Source organism: Ursus maritimus, unplaced genomic scaffold (genome assembly GCF_017311325.1).
Source record: "Ursus maritimus isolate PB19 unplaced genomic scaffold, ASM1731132v1 scaffold_34, whole genome shotgun sequence".
Lineage (NCBI taxonomy): Eukaryota > Metazoa > Chordata > Mammalia > Carnivora > Ursidae > Ursus > Ursus maritimus.
Window position 1 is genome coordinate 19,259,200 of NW_024426008.1, and position 21,142 is coordinate 19,280,341.

General features: G+C 44.3%; 1 protein-coding gene across 2 annotated transcripts in view; it reads left to right on the forward strand.

The window, feature by feature from the left end:
• DOCK8 (dedicator of cytokinesis 8) overlaps positions 1–21,142 on the forward strand; it is a 220,386-nt gene that overhangs the window by 113,971 nt on the left and 85,273 nt on the right. The window lies entirely within an intron of this gene.

Sequence of the window (21,142 nt, forward strand, 5' to 3'; positions counted from 1 at the left end):
GCCTGACCTCTCGGGGCACCTCACCCTATGGCTGCCATGGGGGTGTGTGCGGAGATCACAGGCGCGGAGCTTGTAATGAGCTTGTTAACCTCCTTGCCGTCCCTTCAGCTGGTGATTATATCAGAGAAAGCCCCATAAAGTGCATTTTCATCTCTTATCCTGGCCCGCAAAAGGCTCTGAGGCCTTTTTATCCAATTAGCAGCCTTGCTGTGGAGGACCGAGCTTGCTGAGAACAAGTATATCAGTTGGAACATGATTTCTTTGATGGATAATGAGCTGTTTTCAGGCCTCCTCCCATTTAGCAGAATGTTCTCAGACCAGCAGTCTGCATTCCCAAAGCTCCCCTGATGCTGGTTTAACAGGGAGGTGCCTCCCCTATCACAGGGGGGGGGAGCGGGATGTTGAAAACGGTCAGACCTGCATCCTACAGAGCTAGAAAGAATAGTGTGGGATACACGTGCGAGCTAATCCTGAATGGATGTCTGAAAGTTAAAATTTTGTGAATAGGATTTATAAGAAAAGGAATGAACCAGAAATAATTCTGGAGGAGGTGGTTAGGACGGAGACGGGGCCTGCAGAGTAGAAGGGGTCCTTGAGAGAGACTTCTATCGGGTCCACGGAAATGGACTCCCATCCTGAGCTCAGCTGTCTGTATGTCCAGACTGGATCTTCGCAGTGCTGTGGGTTGGGGCCAGAGGCTCTCTCAGAGGCCACTGTGGAGTAGAACTGTCCAGCCCCACCTGGAGACCCCCTAGGGAGAGGGCCATGCCACTCCGTCCTCCTGACTTGGGAAGCAATCCCAGCTTCTGCTGGACTAGCAGGTGACGTGAATTTGGAAAGATCACGTGCTGGAGCTGGGACTCGCTCCCCGTGAGGACAGTGTTTTCTACGGCACGATATGCTCAGATGCTGTGAGTACGCCGGATTACTGCTAATTAACAGTCAGTGGTTTCTGATGTGATCCGCCCGGGTGTAAATCACCGTCCCACAATACCTTCCTTAAATAGCTATCGAAATAATAACTCCCCATTCTTATGTGTTTCTCGAGTTGCTTCAGTTTTATTTATCTTGGAACACGTAGCCTATTGTGGCAGTTCTAAATCATTAAAGTACAAAAATGCAGGGTGAAAATTCTCTCTCCCACTCCTGACTTCTAGTCATCCAACCCCGTCCTTGGGGACAGCCCTTTAAATATGTGTACATAGACATTTATTTGATTTTATTCACTTATTTATTCCACAAATATTGAGTGCCTACAGCGTGCCAGGCCCTTTTCTAAATACTAGAGAAATACTAGTGAACAAAATAGATGAAAAATCATGTAAATCCCACAGTTCTATTTTTGACCCGTGGAAACAACCATTTTTATCAATGTGAATCCTTCCAGAGATACATGATGTCTGTACAAGCCAATACAGCTCTGGTATTTTTCCTTTCACAATGCAAGTATAGCAGAATCTCTACACTGTTCTGCATCTTGATTTCTCACGAATGCTGGATTTTGGAGAGCATTTCTATATGAGTACAGAGAATTACCTCTTCTTTCACAGCTACACTGAATCTCATTTAGATGCGTCATGATTTATTTAACCCATGAGAATGAGCATCTCAGATGTTGCCAATCTTTCGTAACAAAGGATGTTACAATAAAAAAAACTTATAGAACTGCTCACACCTGTGCAAGCATGTTTGCTAGATACATTTCTGCTTTAAAGGGATGTTGAAAGAACTCTGCCTTATAAGACAACCCTAAAACCCAGTGCTTGGTTTTACTAGCCTTAGCAAGCAGTTGCTTGTGGAAGACAAACCTTATTATAAATAAATATTTTATTTAGAACAACAGTGCAACACAGGCAAAAGCAAAGTGAATTCCTGGTGCATGAATTGTCCAGAGACTTAAGTCCCCGTCCTTGGCTTTGCTGTGGCAAGTTGGGCTTAATAATAAATACAGAACATGATCCCATTTCCTGATGCCTTGCTCCAAAGTTCAGCTGTCCTTCTTTTCAGAATGAAAGAGATCAGGAGGGAGCCAGTGACCTAACATGATTTAACAATTGCAGGCTTTGCCAAGCCAGCCTTGCAGTACAATATTCAGCCACTTGAGGGCACAATTTGCTCACTTTCTAGGCACCGACACACCTAGTTATTTTTTTTTCCATTACAAAGCAGGTGGAGTAGTGATTTATTAAAGGAAAACGGACACTTTATCTTTTTGCCCTTGAAGTGCAGGACCGAGAAAAACTGAAAAGTATTCCAATGTCCCAAGAGATTACTACTGTCATTCTTTTTTTTTTTCCTTTTTCCTTTCTTTTTTTTTTTTTTTCAAAAACATGTATTCTAACCTGTCACCTTCTTCTGTCTTTCATTAAGTAAGTCATGACCTTAGAAAGCGGGCACTTTTCAAAGCTGTGTTGTACATCTGAAACTAATGTAAAGTTGTGTGGCAACTAGACTCAAATAAAAATTGGTTAAAGGAAGGATGTGAAGCAATAATGAAACGTCATGGAGGTTGTGTGTACGATAATGTCCCTGATTCCACAAGTCACAGCCCCACATTCGTCTCTGTTTTAGACTCATTCCCTTTGAGTGCACCATGCATGAGTGTGACTGTCCTCATGAAAGATCCCTCTCTGTCCCCTGAATGGTAGTGTCGTTCCCCCCCCCCCCCAGGTCCTTTACGCAGCACTCAGCAGGCAGGCTCGTGCAGGGTCCTGTTTGAATGCAGGTGGGGAGTGTAAGTTTGATGAGGCAGAAACACTAGGGAAACAGTGATGAAAATAAAGCAGACCTGGGCCTGTGTCTGATTATGATGATGAATGGTCTGCCTGGGTTAGAAGGAGCCTCCTAAAATTCAGAAGCCTTCTTTCTTTGATTTCGAGACTTTTGTTCTTTTTTTTTTTTTAATTATCATCTTAAAATTGGTTCTTTGAAGTGGCTTGTGTTCTGATGAGATATCCTTGGGGGAATTGTTCTTACTTCCCATTCTGTGCAGGGGGAAACAGCTTCCCTCCTTTTTAGTGTTTTCATGCTCAGATCTGACTTTTTCTACTGTACAGATGATCCTGAGGTGAGCATTCACCCACCCTCTTCCCCTGACGTGCTTGGCCACCTCTAAAGCAGAGGTATTTTAACAGCTCTCACTCGTGATGGATGTCCTGTGGTTTCAGGGCCTCGGGCCTGGCGCCCGTGACCCTCTCAGCAGAAGTCACAATGCCCTGGGGCCAGGTGTTAGAGGCTGTGTCAGGGGCTTCCTGGGGGACAAAGTAGGTAGGGGTTGGGGCAGGGCAGCCTGGCCCCACAGCACAAAGTAAAATAGACTTTACTATTTTAAATGTTGCTGCTTTAAATTCAACTATTTACTGATAGTTCAGTAATAGGGAAGGACTGAGTTTTACAGCGTAATAAGGTAATTTTTTTAAATGCTCATCAGTCAGAATTTGTGTATCTTTTGTAATTAAAAAAATGAATCTTATTTATCCCCAGGCCTCAATAGCAAAAAGGTTATAAAACTAAAAATGTGCCAGTTTCACCTCCTTTGTTTTATGTTCTTTGACAACCTTCAAAAGGTAAACTGGAGGGGCTGGTGTCTGGGTGGCTCAGTTGGTTAAGCATCTGCCTTGAGCTCAGGTCATGATCCCAGGGTCCTGGGATGGAGCTCCATGTCAGGCTCTCTGTTCAGCAGAGTCTGCCTCTCCCTCTTCTGCTCGCCCTGCTTGTGAGCTCTCTCTCTCTCTGTCCAATAAATAAGTAAAAGCTTTAAAAAAAGAAAAAAAAAGGTAAACTGGGATCCATGCAACAGTGTAGAAATAGAAATATTATATTTTAATAAGGATAATGGTAGAGGAATTCAACTTACTGGCTCTTTGAATCATTTTAAAGAGATTTCCATGCCTAAGGCTAAAAACTCCACATTTGGCAATAAGAACATCTCAAAGCTCATTTCTCAGCTTTTCCTAGAGCTTCAGGTTTTAAAATTGCATCTGTGGTTCCTTTTGCCCCTCATCACTTTCTTTGCAGGGGTGACATGGGAGGTGTTTTCTCTCTTATCAGAGTCCCGAGACCAGTGCCACAGCTTCTCCGAGATCCCTTCTTGGGCTCACAGAGAAGAAGTGGACAGTTTCTTCATGTTATTAATAGAGTTGCATTGCTGCCCTCTCAGGCTGCCAGCTCCAGGTGACACACACAGACATACCCTCTACTCCATTTCCCCTTCGAGAAAATTGAAAAAAAGAGGCAAACGCAGAAGGCTTGTCTCATCCAAAGCTCAAAGTTATGTTCTCTCTTGTCCTTCTTGCCTCACTGGCCTTAACATATCCCAGTGGCAAAGCTTCGTACTTCACTATCGTTGAGCTGAATGCCGCCAAAGTCCACACCATCCAGGACACTTGGATGCTACTGTAATTCTCCCACAACATCAGTGAGATCTTCCCAGTGAGGAGAGGAAAAGGGAAGGGAGGTGATTCATTTTCCTGAGCTGGGCTTTCTCTCGCTGTCCTCACCAGCCAACCCACACGTGAAGGAGTAGACGGATGGCTGCTTTCTCTTTTGTAAAGAACAAACCTCAAATTAGTGGTCTGTCCTTACGTGGTGAGAAAGCAAACCGAGAGCACTTAGGTTCTGCAATGCCCCCCTCCACCAGTAATATTTTGAAACCAGTGAAATTTTGTTGAGACCCATTATAAAGAGCAGCTTTAATGGGGACAAATGGAGGAAATTTTTTTTTTTTTAACCAAACAAGACCAATCAGCCAGAAGGGAAGCTGCTCTGGGCCAAGAAAAGTACCCATGATCAGAGTCAAGAGACTGAGTCTCGGTTTCTTCATCTGTAAAATGGGATAACTCCGAGATACTTGGGGAGATGAATACTTTACGCATGAACGTGCTTTGCGAAATGTAAAACGCTGTATGGTACACAAATTGTTGCTATTTGTGTTATATATACACTGTGGATCTCTGACCTGATTGTAAACTCCTTCAGGGTAGCAGAGACTCATTAGTTTCTCCCTTCAGGACCTAAAACTGTTTTGCACATGGTGGGGTGCACTCAGTAAGTGCTCTTGGTATTGGCATTTTGGTGGCGGGGGGGAAGAGGGAGATTGAATTTTAGCTGATTCGCTGGTGTTTTGCTCTGGTGGGGGTTTGGTGGGACCAGGGCACCGGCTGTACCCCTTCTGTCTCTAGCATCCTGCTGTGCTGATTATCTCCTCTGCAAGGCCCTGGTAGAGCCAGGGGGACTGCTCCAACTTGCCTCGTATGGTCTATTTCCCACTGAGAGTAAACTCTAAGCAGGTGCCTGGGGAAAGCATTACTCTTATCTGAAGGTTTTAATGGGATCTCGCCATTGGGGATCAGACCGGACTTGCAGAAAGGAAAAGCAGACTCCCCATTAAGCAGGGAGCCCGACACAGGACTCGATCCCGGGACCCTAGGCTGAAGATAGACGCTTAACTGACTGAGCCAGCCAGGCGTCTCTGCAGTTCTTCTAAATGCCACGAAGCTGTCATTGAAACTGCCCATTGGTACATCGTGTAAAATTTTTTGATAGTCACCTTATTTCTTCACTGTTTCCTTTGCCTGGTCCTGGAATTCAGGCCAGGCTCAATGAGTTAGATTCTGTGCAGATGAAGCAGACCATGTTAGTTTCTAGGCAGAGCCGCATTCCCTGAATTGGTGTTGACAAAGTGGAATAGAAAGGGAGCTTGTGAAGGGTAGAAAGTTTTCCTCGTTATGTCCAGGGTCTGTTTACTCATCAGGACAGGATGGTGGCAGTGATTTCCGGTAGAGATAGTCTGACTGCGGTTCCCGGCCAGCTCTCTAGCGAGAGCCAGTGTCAGGCAAGCCCTACATTTTTTGCACCGTACCCATGTAGAACTTTCCCCTGAGGCTCAGGATTGGCACCTAATACGTCATTCGATAGACATGTCCGCACCTCCCAGCAGCTTCTGCACTTGTTTGGTGGATATTGGGTGTGTGACCATTTGCACAAGGAAGCTGCAGTGGGAGTGATACTTGATGTTACAAAGTGTGAAACCCCATGCGGGCCCCAACCAGAGGCTGCTGGGTGACTCCCGATGCACAGCTCTGAAGGTAGTGCCTCCAAAGTCACTGAGACGCTGGGCAATAGGCCTGAGAGCCCAAGTGCTCCCCCAAGGTAGCTGATGTTTCCAGGAGCTGTGGGATGTGACGTGAGCCCTGAATCACCGTATTGCTGAGCACGACCCCACCACGACAGCCTTACGGGGAGCAGGGCACAAAGGCTGCTTCCTTCCTGGGGTCTCTAATGTCCTCTCCCAGAGTCACGTTGAAACTAACCCAAACCCTGGCATGAAAATCCAGCCAACAACGTGCTAACTCCATGTGTCTCTTGGGCAAGGAGAAGTAGAGCCTGTGACAATGACTGTGACTCGGCTCTCCGAGGGGTTTGGGGATGAGCACTGCCTCCATGGGCTTGTCACACTGGTGTGAGCGTGGGGAGTGAGAACTCGTCCCTGTCTTCCTTCCTCATCCTCTGTCATGGAGCACCATACCTGCCCTTTGAAAACCCTGCACACATAGCAGTACTTGTCCCCTTTGAATAATGTTGATGCAGTCCCCTGTCCAGTATTTTAGGGCCTCTACCGCGTGCCAGGCATTATGCTTGGCGTTGAAAGAGACCAGGAGTGACTCATCTCTTCGGAGGCACAGCCCAGTCTCTTAAGAGACGTCAGAACCACCTACAAGTGTGCCAATCTGCTGAAGGACGTGCGTGAATTTCCGTCCTGCACCCACCTTGAAATCTTCGCAAATTCTCCCACCTCCAAAACCCAGACAAGCCTTCTCTCTCCCCAAGTCCCCAGAGCAGGCATATATTTACAGCGGAGTTGGGGACATCTGGACAATTTATGTCTTAGTAGACACGCTGTTTCTCCCAATTCCAATACTTTCTTCCCCAACCCAAACCAAGGCATCTGACAATGTTCGAACCATGAGGCATGATGCAGCATTTTAATGAATAGTATTGACTTATTCACTGGCCTTATTTTTTGGAATGGGTGGGGGACTAATACAGTCTCTGCCCGAAAGGAAAAAAAGAGTCAGTTTCAGCAAGAGCAGAGATTGGAAATTTTCTGGTATGTGTATGTGTTTTTGTGAGCTGGCAGATTTGTTTTAGGAAACTATTTGCAAAGCCTGGAAAAAATGTGCTCCCTCTGTTCCTTAAAAAGGCGAACAGGTTGGTTCCTGTTCGTCATCCACGTGATAATTCTGGCTGGTGGTCTTTCAAAAAATGCAGCCCGGTCCCGATTTGGCATCTAGACAGTGTCTTTAAACTTGAATTTTAAGTCTTTTACAAAGCCAAATATTACCGAAACGTTTGTTCTGTTTTTGCTTGGGGAAACGATCCTTAAAAGTTTGCTGCTTCAGGGGAGAAGAAGGATGTTTGCGGCTGGTACTTCTTAGCATTCTTCTTACCTTTATCCAACCTGTCACAGCCTCTTGAAGAGACATCAGTTAATTCAGTTAATGGAATCAGAGCTAGAACCAAAGAGAAATTACTTATGTTTTTAGTAATTCTCAAGCTTTTATACTTAATTGGAGATTGGATTGTTGCCAAAGAGGCCCTTCTTTTTTTTTTTTTTTTAAGATTTTATTTATTTATTCGACAGAGATAGAGACAGCCAGCGAGAGAGGGAACACAAGCAGGGGGAGTGGGAGAGGAAGAAGCAGGCTCATAGCGGAGGAGCCTGATGTGGGGCTCAATCCCATAACGCCGGGATCACGCCCTGAGCCGAAGGCAGATGCTTAACCGCTGTGCCACCCAGGCGCCCCCAAAGAGGCCCTTCTGATACTAAGAACATCCTCGTATAGGTTGTCATTATATTATATTCCTCAGGCCAGGAGAATAACTCTGAAATCCAGTGAAGAGGCAGAAATTTTACAAGGTAAAAAGCATTTTCTAAAGGGATCACATGTTTGTTTATTTATTTATTTAAATATTTTATTTATTTATTTGACAGAGAGAGAGACAGCCAGCGAGAGAGGGAACACAAGCAGGGGGAGTGGGAGAGGAAGAAGCAGGCTCCCAGCGGAGGAGCCTGATGTGGGGCTCGATCCCAGATCGCCCGGATCACGCCCTGAGCCGAAGGCAGACACTTAACGACTGAGCCACCCAGGCGCCCCTGGGGATCACATGTTTAAATATCAGTGAATACCTGACCTATGCTTTTTAAAAACATGTACACCTGTGTTAGTTATCTGTTGCTCTGTAATGAAAACTTCACAGCATAAAACAACAAACAGTTGTTATCTCCCAGTCTATGTGGTTTATCCAGGCGTGGCTTAGCTGAGCGCACTGACTCAGGGCTCTCAAAGGCCACAGTTCAATGGCAGCCAAGGCTGTGATCGCGGCAAGGGCCAGCTAGGGGAGAATTCACTTCCAAGCTCACTCATACGGTTGTTGACAGGATTCTGTTCCTCTTGGATTGTAAGGGCTTTCGTTTGTCACTAGCTCTTGGCAAGAGCCCTCCGTAAATTTTTTGCTATATTTGTCTCTCCACAGGGCAGCTCCCAACATGGCAATTGGCTTCTTCAGAATGAGCAAGAGAGGGTGTGTGTAAGCAAGATAGAGGCCAGAGTCTTTAGGTAAACCGCCAAAGTGACATCCCGTCACTTCCACTGTATTCTGTTGGTTAGAAACAAGTCACTGGATCCAGCCCACATGCAAGAGGAGGGGGTTTCACAGAGCAAGAATACCAGCAGGCAGGGTTACTGGGAGCCATGTTGGAAGCTGCTACCACAGTTCTAACCAAACTACAAAAGTTGGGGTGGAAGATGTAGCTGAGAAGGGCGAGTTTTGCAGGATGTCTGAAATGTATACTGCTAAACTAGTCTGTTCTAGTCCTCCCCGTATAGACAAAATACATTCTTATTAAATGTTTTCATCAGGAAAGAAAGAAAGAAACAAACAAACAAACCACTGACAATAGGGTTCTAATACCCTAACTGGGAGCTTGATCTATTCAACAAATTTCTGAGCCTTCCCCATGTGGGAATCACAAAGAACATCCAAAGAACTGACCTTAAAACCACACCATAGGTTCCATGCGGTAGCTGGGAGTTAGGAGAGATGCGGTTAGCCAGTGAATGTTTTGACTATTTTATCAGTGTCAAGTTTAAGAAAGTTTCAGGAAAAAAATGTGGAATAAAGAAATTTGGGTATAGGGGGCGCCTGGGTGGCACAGCGGTTGAGCGTCTGCCTTCGGCTCAGGGCGTGATCCTGGCGTTATGGGATCGAGCCCCACATCAGGCTCCTCCGCTGGGAGCCTGCTTCTTCCTCTCCCACTCCCCCTGCTTGTGTTCCCTCTCTCGCTGGCTGTCTCTATCTCTCTCTGTCGAATAAATAAATAAAATCTTAAAAAAAAAAAAAAAGAAATTTGGGTAGTAAGGAGGACACATATTGCATGGAGCGCTGGGTGTTATACGCAAACAATGGACCATGGAACATTACATCAAAAACTAAGGATGCACTGTATGGTGACTAACATAATAAAAAGTTATTATAAAAAAGAAAGAAAGAAATGTGGATTTGGGATCTTCCCACGTTTCCATGTTTTGTCACTCTCCTTGACGTGCTGAGTATCCAGATCTTCCCCAGAGCAGTGCCTCATGATGAATAACTACCCCATCTTCTTGTCTGTCTCCTTTCACCACTCACACCGACCGTCCAAATCCAACCTCTTTGTAAGGAGGAAAGGAACCAAGAAAACTAATTCATATTAAGGTGGGAGTGGATGGTATTTAAACTTCTTAATACTTGAAATCTGCTAAGCAGTGTTTCAAAAAAATATTTGGTAACATGGGTATCTTAATTGGTTAAATTTCAATGAGCTCAACAAAGTATGGTTTAAAAAAAAAGTTGCAAGCAAGGTTGGAGAGAGATTTACACTTTTCCTAAAGCAGTCCGTGTTCCCCAAAAGGTCTCAATTGCTTATGTATTTGTGACTCTTTTCACTGGGAATCTGACCCAGATAAGACTTAAGACTGTAAACACCCCAACTTTCCCTTTGGATCTTGTGCTGTTGAAAACTAGTAGACTTTTCTTGAACAAGTAAGTGGGTTTTAAGGAGAGCTCTCATTGGGGCATCTGGGTGGCTCAGTCAGTTAAGCATCTGCTTTCAGCTCAAGTCATGATCCCAGAGTCCTGGGATCAAGCCCCGAGTCAGGCTCCCTGTTCAGCGGGGAATCTGCTCCTCCCCTTGCTCTCTCTCTCAAATAAATAAATAATCTTTTTTTTTTTTTAAAGGAGAGTTCACATGTATTGACATGCTTCTAAAAGGTGCCATTGTCTTTGCCCCAGCTTGAGGTCCTGCTTTATTTACCAGGAGTGCTGGTTTTCCAGACTCTCACTTAAAAGGAACTTTTCTCTCTCATAAAAAGAAGGGATAGGATTGATGTAATAGAAAAGGTGCTTTGCAAATGTAGGAGCTCTATTTAGTTCACGTTCAAAGACAATGTTCTATGTAAAGTCACCGTATGTGGTGTTCACACTGTCGTTCATCAGTTGAGAAAGCATGGACATCCAGCCCCCTGCCCAAATCTTAAAAGTGGTATAATAAGAGTTATGACAGTTTATTGTTGTTTTGCTCTCTTTTTCTCTCTCTTTTATTTGATTTCTGGTTTTGAGCGCTTTTTTTTTTTTTTAAACTTGACTGTAGAGAGAGAATATTGGGTCATGTATTGCAGTGTTTGGTAACATTTTGTCTCTGCTTCTTAACTGCATTTGCTGTTTGTGGGGGTGGCAGGGAGAGGTCCCCAAAGTTCAGAGTACAGTAGCAGCATTTATACAGAACATTGCAGCCTGGCCGGCAGAGCACAGAGGTTACCGAGGGGCCAGCTGCTGCTTGTGATAGCATCCCAGGGCCTCCTTCTAATCTTGCACCATTTCCCAGGGTGGGCATCCTCGTGGGGGAGCTCTGCCTGGTGCCCTAGGACAGTCACAGCCCTCTCTTGTTCTGATTTCTGAAGCTGGAACATGCTCGTCACCCTACAGGTGACGGTTTCTCCTTCCACTTTTCATGGATTCCTTTGTGAATTTGTGCTTTGATCTAACCGAAGTATTAGAAACAGGAACAACCACAAATAATGGCATGCGACCCATAGAATGACAAGGTGAGACATGGAAAATGCCTTATTTATATGCATTTATTTATAAACCTGATTATAAAAATTATCTGGGGCAGCTTATGGAGAATGCATAACAAGTATAAAATTTCTGGGTGAGAGGAAATAAAGGGAGGGAAATCAATCTAAATCTGGGTAAGGTTAATACCAGAATATATCTTAATGTCCTTAGTTCCTTAAAAAGTTAGCTGCACATGTGACCTTGAACTTCCTAGCAGCCAAGCCAAAAAAAAAAAAAAAAAGGTAACACACTTTAGGATTCACGTACCTGCCAAATTAAAAACAGTGCTGCTCAAACTTGAACGTGCATTTGAATCACCTGGGGTGTTGGTAAAATGCAGGTTCTGATGCACTCCTCCCCGGACATCCTTTAAGTAGCAAAGCCTTCACTCACTCCTAAGCTTGTATTTACAAAGCATGCTCCCCCTAAAAATATTAGGTTTGCAGGTTTCCTAGGTAATTCTAGAATAGATCAGATATTGAGCACTAAGTTTTCTAACTTCAATTTGCTCTTGATGTATTTAAAACATCAAACCCTCTAATACCGAGGGACAGTATTCACTCTCATCTTCGAAGTTAACTATGTTATTTCAAACCATTTAAAAAAGTCGTATAGGGGCTCCTGGGTGACTCAGTCAGTTAAGCAGCTGCCTTCGGCTTAGGTCATGATCCCAGGGTCCTGGAACCAGTCCTTCGATGGGCTCCCTGCTCATTGAAAATCCTGCTTCTCCCTCTGCCCCTTACCCTGCTTCTGCTCTCTCTTTCTCACATAAATAAAATCTTAAAAAAAAAAAAAAAAGCCATACAGTTTGGACGAACATCCTTTTGCCCTTATAAATAATATAATAAAAGATCACATTATAATAAAATTCTGGTGAGTCTGTGAACCAAAGAGACATTTACTGTTGTTCTTAGAATTAGCAATGGTTATGTGCCCTGGGTCTAGCGTCAGGGCACCTGGATCTGAATTCCACTGTGCCATTTGCTAGCTGTGTTACCTTGTGCAAGTTATGCATCTTCTCTGTGCCTGTTCTATCACCTGCCAAGTGAAGCTAATCATAGTACCCGTCAGAGGTGGCTGGAATAGTGCCTGCACACAGTAAGAATTCAATAATGTTAGCCATTCTTTTTTAAAAAAAATATTTATTTATTTTAAAGCGAGAAAGAGAGCATGGGGGAGAGGGGCAGAGGCAGAGGAAGAGAGAATCCCAAACAGATTCCCCGCTGAGTGCAGAGCCCAACGCAGGGCTCGATCCCACGACCCTGAGATCATGACCTGAGCAGAAATCAAGATTCAGAAGCTCAATCGAGTGAGCCACCCAGGTGCCCCAGTAATGTTAGCTATTTTTATTATTACATTTGAAATATATTTTCCTGGCAGTGAAATGTGAATGATAAATAAAACCACCTCGTCAGCTGCTCATCTTGCATAAGTAACGTTAAAGGAACGTATCTAGATTTGCAATTGTCTTTGGAACGCCTGAGTCAAAGACACAGACAACTTTAAGATCACTGCTATTAATAGGCGTTTGAATTTCGTTCTGTTAGAATCAAAGTCAGTCGCTAACAAAGTACGAAAAGCAGTTACAGCCACCAACCTCTTCCCATAGTTTTCGAATGAGGGCATCTCATTCATGCAGTTGGCTTTGCTGCATTTCCCCTTTGGTGAACAGTTCATCAATTTTTTGGCTCTGTCTTTGCAGAAAGGGCTAGAAAGGAGGAGTTTTTAAACACAAGAAAATAAAAAGAAATACTTTGAAATTACCAAAATAGGCTGAGTGCGTTTGCTTAGAGAAGTGGAGAGCTTTTTATATAGAAAGCTGTTTCAGTATGTTGTATCACAAGAGCTAGGTACTAATTTACTAGCCCATCTACTTCAACTCAGCGTGTATCGCTAGTGGTCTGCTGTTATAAACCAACACTTGGGTCTTAAGCTTTAGGAACACTAATAAAATGGCAAAACTGATTTCACTGGTATTCTCCTCCTTGCCATAACCATAGCTAAGATCCTTTTAAGGTCTCCCTAAACCTGAAGCACCTGGCCACATGTCATTTTAAATATATTGAGGGGTGCCTGGGTGGCTCAGTCAGTTAAGCATCTACTTTTGGCTCTGCTTATGATCCCAGGGTTCTGGGATCCAGCCCCAGGTCAGGGGCAAGTCTGCTTCTCCCTCTGCTTCTGTGATTTCTCTTACTTTTTCTGTCTCTCAAATTTAAAAAAAAATCTTAAAAAAATAAAAATAAAACATATTGAGATGGACCTACTTCCCCATTTGTAACATATACTTCATATATAATTATATGTAACAGTTTGCAAAGTGGGGGAAATTTTTGTTTACCTGTAGGTTAAACTCAGTAGAGTTGCCATTGAGGAATTGACAAAATGTTGTACGTGGTAAGCATTTCATTTAAAATCATGGGTCACCTGGCTGGCTCAGTCAGAAGAGCATATGTGACTCTTGATCTCAGGGTCCTGAGTTCGAACCCCACATTGTTTATAGAGTTTACTTAAATAAACTTAACAAAAATAAGATCATTGATTGTGATATTGGAGTTTTATGTTCGTATTTTGGAGCTAATAATGTTGGAGGCCTCAGACATTTTTGCGACATCCTAAGATGTTCCTAGATCAGAGGCTCTGCGCCTGTCATCCTGAGGGGAAAGCGGCCCCGCCCACAAGCCAGCCCCAGCTCTTGGCGGGAAATCCTGATCCCTGCACTCATGGAAGGAAATGGGTGCCCGCAGGAACAGGAAGAACGTTCCCTCGTCAAGGGCATTTGTCATTGGCTGAGAGGCTGGGGGAGAAGGTGTACCAGAGAGAGACAAAGAGAAAGAAAAGTGAGGGGGAGCTTAAAAAAAAAAAAAAAAAAAAGAGGCAGACCCCCGCACATACAGATTGAAGACAGAAACAGACAGCCGTTGAAAGACCGAGAGGGAAACGCAGAGAGAAGGGCGGGTTCCCTAGGGCGCGTGGACGGAAGCCTCACAGCCCCGCCCAGAGCCCAGAGTTCGCGCCTGCGCGCTGAAGCCGCTCCGCCGTCTGGCGCCGTCCTGATGGGAAGCTTGGCCTCGGTGACATCAGCCTTCGCAGCTGACCAAGCGCTTCTCAGGGATCACTGAGTCGGAGACGGTCTCCAACCTTTTTCTTACAGGTGACGTCCACCTTTCCCTGGGAGAGCATTTTGTAGTTTTCTAAACCCCCTTTGTCAGAGAAAGCCCACCTGCCTTGAAGACGGCAGTATCCCCCAGCTCCAGCGGCTTGAGCTGCTTGTTAGATTCTCCCTCTGCTTCGCACCGGAAACCAGCCAGTGTGGAGCTCAGCAGCGAGCTGATGGAGGCCTTCGTTCCTCTTGCCCAGCGCGCCTCTCGAGGCTCTGCTCTCTCTCCTGCTGACTCACTTGTGTTAGCACCTTTGCTAGAGAGCTGTTCAAAGTGTCCAGTTGTTTCAACAAGTGTCTGATGTTCTCTTTGCTGTAGCTCACCTGCTCCTTGAGCTGCACTCCAAGCTGGAGAAGCTCCTAGAAGAAAACACAGATGTCATCTTGGGGCTAAGTGATAGGGGCAGATTCTTCTCTCTGTTTTCTCGCTCTGGTTAGACACTGGGCTAAACTGAGCAGGAGCCATACTGGTGTTTTTCGCACTGTGGCTTTGCAAGATTTCTAGGTCCCCTGTGTCAACCTGTTTGCAGCAAAGGAAATAGAAGCTAGTCCCGAGAGGGTCCCAAGCAGAGAGAGTGTGTGTGGTCAACAATTCCATCTAAGAATGACCAGATTCCACAAGCTAGCTTCTGACTTCCTCGAGCTGCTTACTTAGAGCAGTTCAAAAATCAGCGGAGGGGCTGTTGGCGAATCAGTGGAAAAAATTCAAAGTTTCCAAAAACAGTTTGCAATCAAGAGAAGCCATCTGAAGTGGCTCTGGAAAGAAAACTGTTGATGAATACCACATGTTCTGTTAAGTGTCATGATGCATAGGACCAAGGAGAGCCATTCTTGTCTGTGTTTGGGGAAAATGAGATTGTACTCGACGCCATGCACATACGCTGGGCCTGCACTGACTAAAGCAGCTTTCGAAATCGCTTGGCCTGAACCAGTAAGTCTCATCTTGCTTATGGGCTACCTTCTCAAAAATCGTTAGGTGACATAATGCTTAGGATTTTTCTCTAGCTAACATAAGCCATGTAATTTATCACTTGTACAACACATGAGCCCATTTATAAGTTTCTTGATAATCACTCTTACCTGGTTTAGGTTCTGCTAATTACCGAGCATGCAGGTAGATCTTCCCTCCCAAGAGGTAACAGTCTTATATTCATATATTCATTTTCTTTCAAAGTGTGCATATTTAACAAAACACATCACTTAGCGCTGTTGCAGTAAGAAATATAATGATCCTTGGGAGATTCACCTTCCTAAAAAAAAAAATGTTTGGGTAAAGCCATTTAACCTCCCTGGAGTCAGGTTCCAGGCTTGCAAAAAGGGATGTTGAGCTAAATTCTCTGGAAGTTTCCTTCCAGCTGTGTGTCCTGTGGAAAGTGCGTTCAGAGTGGGGCAGGGCATTGAGTGCCGATGATGATGATGTTTGAGCACAGGGGTTTGCCATTCCTATGGAAGGAATGTGCGAAATTGTGAACCAGTATTGGGGGGATGGGTGGGCCACGTAGGCGGTCCCCTGTACAGGGACGTGGGAGTAGTGTGGGGGACAGCTCACCTGCTTATGCGTTGTGATTTACACGGACCCTTTCATCCAGCTACTTCAAAGCGTTTTTACAAACTGGCTCAATATTTCTTCAAGCCCAGAATAATGAAAGGTGGATTGGTGTTTTTTTCAATTAATTCAAAGGTGAAGAAATTGACCTTTACGGAACCTAAAGAGATTTTTCCAAAAATGCCCTACATTGCAGAGGGGCAAGATAGATACAGTGTTCATCACAGCTTAATAACTGAGAAAAAGGAAATAACCTGAATGCCTATTTTTGGAAACTGGTGTAAATTATGGCACATTCATCACATGGAATTATGTAGCCATTAAAATCGTGTTCATTGGGAGAACAGTCGTAACTGAGCAGCATTAAATGATACAAAACCAAGATAAAGCTTCATATATACAGTGGGATGAAATTGTTTAACGTACAGAGGAAATAAAGACAGGAGGACATAGGCTAGTCTGAACAGTGATTTTCCTCCGTGCAGTATTGAGTAGTTGGTATTTTATTCTTTATACTTTTCTATACTTTTCAGCTATTCAAGATTGAAAAATGGATACATATTATTTTCATAATCATATTGCTTTCATAGTCACGATTATGAAAGAGTTTGTGTATGAGAGAGTGTGGAGTGGACCAACTCTAGAGGATGATAGGAAAGATCTCTTTGATGATACAGGACATGTGAGCCAAAACCCAAGAGATGAGAAGGGACCAGTGAATTAGAGAACTCAGAGAAGCTCTTTCAGGCAAGGGAACAGCAGGTGCAAAAGCCCTGTCATTAAGAATCAGTTTAGAATGTTCTAGATCTTGAGAAAAGGCCAGGGCAGGAAAGTAATGAGCAGTGGGGTCAGAGGAATTGCCAGGGGCCAGATCATGTAGGGCTCACGATGAGAAGTTTGGGAAACCCTCGTAGGGGCCTGCCATAATCCGTTTTACACTTTTAAAAGGTCCTCCTGATGGATATATAAGGAGTAGATTATAAGGGGCAAGTGTAGAAGTCAAGAGATGACTTAAAAGCATTGCTGTGGTCTGGGTGAGACATGAGGGTGGTTTGGAGTGGAGTGTGGAAGGTTGTATGTATTTGACCCTGCTTTGTGTAGGAAATCATCATCATCACCATAACTGTCCTTAATAAGTTCTTGCTCATTAACGCACCCCACAGCCCTGTGAGGTAGGTGAGACTATTAGCCTGACTGGGGCTTTGGAAAGGCTAAATAACTTGCCCAAGGTCAGCTCTCTGGCTCCAGAGCCAACACCCCTAACCACTCTTGACAAGACCACTCAGTAAACATTCGCTCTGCAGAAGGGAGCAGTGGCTGCAAAGATGAGCAAGCGTGAGCAGAGAGGGGTCTGTCCCGAGCCACGTGCCCGCACCCAGCTTTGGACTGCCTTCTGCACTCATTACTACATCCATGTCCATTCCGAACGGCCTCACAGTTGCACTCCCTCAGTTTGACAGAGAAAGATCTGGAAAGTGCCACTGACACAGCCACGAGCTAGGTTCGGAACAGCACTGAACTTGATCCTATGCCTGCTCCGTGGCTAACTCATAGAGGACCAACTGTCCCTTTACCTTCCAGGGCCTCTATTTTCTCATTTTCAAAAATTGGGGCTTGGGGTTGGTGTCTCCCAGCTCTCGCTCACCTTTTCACTCTCTCCTGGCCTGCCATCTCCTCTTTGGAGGAAGCTATCAACACTTTACTGACTTTTGAAGCTTGTTGAGTATTGTGCCCGTTATCTAAATTTAATGACTTTCCTGGTGATGACATTCTTGCCTTGCATTTATGTTCTTTTTCACTTAAATGTAGGAAGCAGTCAATGCAGTTGACCATTGACAGCCAGTGGTAATCCTGAGATCACAAGAGATCAACAGAAGGACAGGATGGTAGCTAGAAAGAGCTGGAAACAGAGGCCAGGAGGCAGGGGAAGTGTGTGTGTCCCAGTTTCTACCATGCCAGGGCACCAGTGCCCGAGGCAGAGTGGCTTAGAGAGGTCACAAGATATAGCAATTGAGATCTGTCGCCATCACTGTGTCACCCCCATTCTGCCTCCAGCAAGTCACCCAATACAGAGAGTCTGGGGTAAATTAAGACATAGGAATGTTACTTATTTGCATCCTTGGCCTTTGAACTTGCACAAGCAAAGTAACAGCTGCTGTGTGTTCTTGGTAATTCCAAGTAGCATTTTCTCTCCTTGAATACCTGAGAGCCTTTACTCATTATCCTGCAAAACTATTTCAGCAGAGAATCCTTATGCATTTTTCCTCCCTCAATGTGGGCTGTTCCTCTGTCCCTGGAGAAGTTTATTTCAATGTTTTCCCAAGTGATTTCTCAGAACATTACACATGTGAAATATACCATGAAAGAATAGATTAACGAAATGAGTTCTGAGGTCAAAACACTTAGGGGAAGGAGCTGCCTCTTTACCCCTCGAAGCGATTCAGGACGCACATTAACTTGCGTATCTTTGTCTCCCCCAGTCTTTCCCAGCAGCATTTGGACGCCCACCTACTCTACTTCTCCACATATTTGATAACGTTTTGCAAAGTGCTGGGGTTCTGTGGAGTAGCCCAGGCAGCACTGGTTTGTGGTTGGCTTTCGGTGACCAGCAGGCTAATGGGATTTGTCTTGCTTGATAACCTGGCATAAGTCTAAAGGTTGTATGACACTCGGGGAAATAAGTATCTTTGCTTTTAACAACGATAAGTTGCATGAAATATATTACAGAATAGAATTTCAAACTCTGAAATTTTATTATGAAACTGGGATTCTGAGCATCAATGCCTCTGTTCCCGGTAGTTCAGGAAGCTCTCCCTTGAACGTTAACTCTGTCACATGGCTCGCTCTTCATATGTCTGGTACCGAATCCCTGACTGGGGGGCTGTCAGCCTGGTCTGTCAGGAACAGGTTCACTCAGCCCATCCACTTGGCTTTGTCTGGGGTTGTGGTTATTAGTGTTGTCCCTGCTGATACTGTCATTGCAAGGAAAAGCCATGGGGTAGATTTGGGTGTTTATGCAGACACCGGTCCAAAATCACCATTTTCACCCACACGTGATGGCAGGGTCAATCTGCTTATTACAACAAAGGGTTTAGAGTTGCAAGAACGGAGTCAGTGCCAGCTTGGTCTTTCCCTTTTGATTTCCCTATCACAGACCTCATAAATTAAACAGATATAGATTTTTTATCTTCTTATACTTGAGCATTGACTTCACCCTTTTTTAGGGGAGCATACTTTATATTTGAATATGGACCCAGTGAGTGACATTGACAATGTCTATTAAAGATGGGAAATCGGCCAGGGATCGATGTACGGATTTTTACTGTGCAAATTCACATGTGCAAATAAGTGGTTCTCAAACAGGGGTGATTTGGGCCCCTCGAGGGACATTTGGTAATTTCTGGAGACATTTTTGCTTGTCAGGACTGAGTAGGAGGGAGATACTACTAATATCTAGTGGGTAGAGGCCAGCGATGGGGCTGAATGTCCCACAACAAGGAATTGTCAGTCCCAAATGTCACTATTGGTGAGACTGAAAAACCCTTGTATGGATTAATAGGCAAATTTTTGTAAAGTGTTATGAGAACCTACATTCACTAAGGGAAAATCTGGTCACCTGGTCCCTCACGGTTCCTCCTCTGCCGGTGTCTAATACACACAAAGGTTGTTTGTCGTCTTGGAAGCTTTTGGAACAAGAATGTGTCTGTCTGGGGAGAATGTGTTACCTAGGAATTACAACAGTGGACCAAGTGTGAGGAGGACAAGACATTTGCCCAAAGAGTGGGACACTAACTAACTGAATCAGTCCTTGTGTCCTGTTGACACTCATCTGTTAATAAGACCCAAAAAGTTAGGCAGACTTGTCACTGAGAGATGTCATGAAGAACACATGGTCGGACAAGGTCATTCTTGTCGTTTCAGTGGGGGTCTCATGAGAAGGAACACAGCTCTAGAGCTAGACTTCCTGACTTTAACTCCCAACTGACATTTCCTACCTATGTGATTTGGGGCAAGTTATGTAACATCTCTGTATCTCACTTTTTTCTTTATTTGCAATATGGGGATGATGCCATGACAATAGTACCTACTTATAGGGTATTTATGAGAATTTAACAGTTTAAATTAATAAATAAGTATTTGGGGGCACCTGGGTGGCTTAGATGATTAAGGGTCTGCCTTCGGCTCAGGTCATGATCTCAGGGTCCTGGGATCGAGCCCCGTGTCAGGCTCCCTGCTCAGTGGGGAGTCTACTTCTCCCTCTCCCTCTGCCTCTCCCCCCTACTCGTGCTCTCTCTCTCAAATGAATAAATAAAATCTTTAAGAAAAAAAAAGAGAAATATTTGGAACATTACCTGACTCAGGATAAGTGCTGTATGAATGCTAATTGTTTCTTTGAGTCAGGATTATGATCATCCAAAAAAATACGTATTTGTTCTTCTATTCCACAAATATTTATTTAGCACCTGCTATGTCCCAGGCACTATTCCAACTGCTGGTGATTCATCAGTGGATCAAACATCAGATAAAGATAGAAAGAAAAAAATATATAAAATTATGGTTAACCTAGTACCTGTCCCATAGCTGTTAGATAAATGGATGTATGTTTCATATTGTTGTGTTATTGTCATATAGCTTGTTGGATTGGAGGTTGAAACTGTCGTCTTAGATGGGAAAAGAAAGCTAACCCTGTCCAGAATCCTGCGGTAGGGAGAAACTGGGACTGCTTTGTACAGATTAGAAAGGGGAAAAGAGGAAGGAAAGAAACGCAGTTAGACCCTTCGCCTGTGGTCATGAATTGTGTTTAGAATGTACTGAGTGGCGCCTGGCTGGCTCAGCTAGTGGAGCATGTGACTCTTGAGCTCAGGGTTGTGAGTTCGAGCCCCACGTTGGGCATAGAGATTACTTAAAATAAAGTCTTTCAAATAAGTAAGTGCAATAATTAATTAATAAATAAAATGAGCTGAATCTTTTTTTGCTTTCTTATCATGGTATCAGACATTCTATGTATCACATTTCCATGTTCGAAGGCAGTGGGACGTTCTCGGCAGCAGACACAGCTCACTGTGTAGCAAAGCAGAGAACAGTGTTGGTTCTTATCAGTGGGCTGTCACCGAAGAGGCAGAATCCATAAGACCTCCCTCCTCCAAAAACAATTCACTTCTGAAAGGAGAAACTCCTTCGGGATAATTACCTCATGAGTGTAGGCTTTAGCATTCAGGGAAGAACTTGGCAAAAATAAACTCCAGACTTTATTTGCCAGTTCTTTATCTTTTTTGTTTGTT